This window comes from Apis dorsata, unplaced genomic scaffold (assembly GCF_000469605.1).
Source record: "Apis dorsata unplaced genomic scaffold, Apis dorsata 1.3 scaffold_149, whole genome shotgun sequence".
Classification (NCBI taxonomy): domain Eukaryota; kingdom Metazoa; phylum Arthropoda; class Insecta; order Hymenoptera; family Apidae; genus Apis; species Apis dorsata.
Window position 1 is genome coordinate 523,470 of NW_006263440.1, and position 3,578 is coordinate 527,047.

The 3,578-nt window shown below is 44.7% G+C and overlaps 1 protein-coding gene and 1 long non-coding RNA gene across 5 annotated transcripts in view; both read right to left on the minus strand.

Annotated features, from left to right (window-relative positions):
• Positions 1–1,277, minus strand: part of LOC116185285 — a 17,661-nt gene extending 16,384 nt beyond the window's left edge. Inside the window, exon 1 of the long non-coding RNA XR_004150096.1 lies at positions 1,050–1,277. This is a non-coding gene — a long non-coding RNA (uncharacterized LOC116185285). The remainder of the gene's footprint in view (positions 1–1,049) is intronic.
• The window catches only part of LOC102671059 (Krueppel-like factor 6), a 236,668-nt gene that overhangs the window by 77,926 nt on the left and 155,164 nt on the right, over positions 1–3,578 (minus strand). The gene's annotated exons all lie outside the window — the stretch shown is intronic.

Sequence of the window (3,578 nt, forward strand, 5' to 3'; positions counted from 1 at the left end):
ACGGTAATTTGTCACGCGTGTACATGACGTAGCGCCGCTTGCCTTTCGACGAGGAGCGTATTATTGGTAACAGGACAATCCGAATACCCGGTGACACAGAGCCGTGTCCTGGTTCGCACGTACGTCACCCACACGTCACGTCCCACTCGCCTCTCTTTCGAGCTTCGACGCCTTCCTTCTCCAAGCGCGATCACCTACGCCATTTCGACGAGAAAATTATGCGGATAATCTGGCAAAACTACTTCCTCGAGCGAAACGTGTATAAGATAAATCCTCGCAACGTTGTATCTTGATACGGTGCGTAGTGCCGTAGAGATTGTATGCATTTAATTCTTGATGTATATAATTCTCGAGTGGAAAGTTTGAGAGAAAGGGAGAAAGAAAAAGTGGAGAACGATAGATGGTTGGAGGTTAAGGAAACTTTTCTTCGAAACATAAGAGAATAAGAGAAAGAGAAAGAGGAAAGAAAATTCTATCGCGATTGACGATTACGAGTCACGATTACGCGGCAGGAATAAGATAAAATAAACGTAATCTGAAATCCGCGCAAATGCAGACAGCCCTCGTTCTCCGATGCGCATAATCTCCTCACTTTCGTTTCCGACCGAGTATTTTCCCTACATTCCGTTCCGTTGTCACATCGGCATATAAATCAGGCGTGGTTCGACGTAGATCTATCAACCGATCGCGGCACGAGCTAGGAAGAGAACGGGCCCCGTGACAGATTAATCTCGAAGTGCAGCGCGTGCAACCTATCGTACGCGTACGCTTCGCCGCATAATTCATTATTTTTCCGCTGTCACTCTCCCTCGTATTCTCTTGTCCGGCCAGTTCTCCAACAATAAAGGATCTCTTGCCGCTCTAGAAATCGAAAGGGGACGACGGTCGATTCTCTGTATCATTTTCTCTCTCTCTCTCTCTCTCTCTCTCTCTCCTTCCTTCTTATCTCTTCATTTCCCTTTCTTTCTTTTCGTCATTCTTCATTTTTTCCGTTCGAACACAATTTTTTTCATCGATGGGCCCAGCGTCGAGATATCGATCTATCTCACTTTCCATTCGTTTCGAATGGTTTCGTTATACAAGCGGCATGGGTGAAACGGATTTCGTCAATGCTTAGCAACCGGTTAAGAGTCATATAGCGATCCGATATGGTTAATCGTATAGGAGGATGAAGCAATCGCGCCTGCAATGGGCATAATTAGCATTAAATGTGTTATTACTCGCGTTTCGGACAGCCGTGCACCTGGCCTCTCCGCAGAGGCCAGAAGCCGGGGGTCTTATCGATTTCGCGGTTAATTCGCCGTTTAATGCAACGATGCTTTTTTTTAAAAGCCGATCCACGGAAAATTGAGATGGCGCACGTGTCGCGATGCATCGTCGGTTGGAACAACCGGCGTAACTCTCGACTCTTGCACACGCGTATACGATTTCTTCCTTTTATTTCTCGACGGATCCGACTTTTTTAACGTTCTCTTGCTCGAATTAATCGGACATTATTCTAACCTTTTTCTCGTCTCTCGAAACGGACAGAAAGGAAAGGATTGAAAGGATTAAATTCCCTTTCCTTCGTATCGCGTCCAAAACCAATCAGATCCTTGTAGTCGATATAAACGCACGTGGGTGAGATCCGTCCCATGGGAAAGTGTCGGCCCGCGATGATTCCATTGTGCAAACGTTTGACGAGAGTCGGAGGTGATTTATTCGCCGTCCGTTTCGTGGACATGCCTTTTTTTTTTGGAAGGGGATGGGAGGGGGCGCAGCTACAATTCATCATCCAGCGATGGTTTTGTCGGGAGAATTTGTCTTTTTTTCTTTTCGTTGCCCGACTTTTATTTATGCCACACCCTGTATATGTATATGTATATACACGAAAAGCATTGTAACGCGAGCTAGCCGATAAACGATTCGTCAAGTTGGAAACGGGTCGCCGTTGGAACGGTTACGATTGTTTTTCTTCTCGTTGATTTTTCACCGACTAATTACGAGCAACAATGTGCTCGCCGCGAGATCACGTCCGGATAACTTTGTCGGTGAATTCTGAACAAGTTGCTCAATGATCCCGTGGCTCCTTCGCTCCGTTTCCCAAGAGTCTCCTTGCATTGGTTTGCCTGGCTGTGTAACTAAAACGACCGAATGAACAGGTATATCTTTGTCTTTTTTTTTTTTTCTTCCGAATTGGAAGTTGAATTCAGAGACCGCATTGTTTGCGCCTATCTCTTTTCGAGTAGAAATTTCTACTCGTTCCAATTTTTGTTTCTACTAGTCTAGGATTTACTTTCTTTTCCAAACACACGTGGGAAATTGCGAGAAGTTGTGCTTTTTTCTTTCTCTCTCTCTCTCTCTCTCTCTTTTTCTCTCGCCTTCCTTTTACGTAAGATATTTCTACGTTCACCATTAGTAATAACCGTTTAATCTTCGCTATTGAAAGGCTATTGAATACCTTTGCCAACAGTGCCGTGCAACAGATTATTCGACGCAGCGTACGCATGTTTGTTTATCTAGAACAAAATTATTTTTACGCCCATTGTGAAAGAAATTTGTGTTGAATGGATTTGAAATAGAACGTGAAAGTTCTAGACGAGAGGATAGCTTGGATAGTCCAATATAATCGATTTTGCTTGGTCATCGATGGTAAGGATTATCGCGAGACGATTGCAGCACGGAATAACAACCTGGTTTCATAATTACCACGAATTCCTTTCCAAAAAGATAGGAAGAAGGAAGTAAGGGGGGAGAAAAAGAAAAAAAAACGGTAAACGATGATTTACGATTCTCTTTCACCAGTCAGAAAGAATCAAACAGTTCTCTGTTCTCTTTTAATCCAAAAGTGGGACAGTTTTTCCGTATACGTGACATTCTACGCGCACGTTCCTAGATCCGAGGCGAAGTGGTAAGATTCTTTTATGCACGGACACGCATTCCTAATAAAACGAACGTGCATTCGACGCACGTTCGAGATCTCGCGAATGCAGCTTTTATGTAAACACGCGTCTGGCCTGTGCTAATCGTGTGTGCTAATTCCGTTGTCTGAGGTCGTGCATTATAAAAAAAAAGAAAAAAAGAAAAAGAAATCGGCACCTAAAACGTCCTTTCTCCATCCAAGTTGAAGTGGTTAAAAATGATCGGTCGGAAGGGGGGAATATTTTAAATTTCCCGCTCAAACAAAATTTTCCAAATATTTCCATTGGCACAGGCCAATTCCACCGCCGCTTCCTCGCTTCAATTTCTCTTGAAGCGGCGAAAGAGGCTCATCGAGGCTCTCGAAAACAGTGAGAGAGAGAGACAAAGAAAGAGAGATAGATAGAGAGTTATCGTCACGCGTGCGGCAGCAACGCGAAATTAATAATCCGTCGTTTCTTATGCCTCGTTATCGCGCATCGTCACGTCTTTATAACGCGGCCGGGGCCCGTACGTCAGATGGTATCGTCGTATCTCGTACGGGCTAGCAGCTAGTAAAGTAAGTGCGAGTAAGTATAAACTACCGCGGTGAGCCACCACCCTCGATGTTCCGCCCCAGCGGAGAGATAACATCTTCGTGCACATTGCTCGTCTCCCTCTCTCTCTCTCTCTCTCTCTCC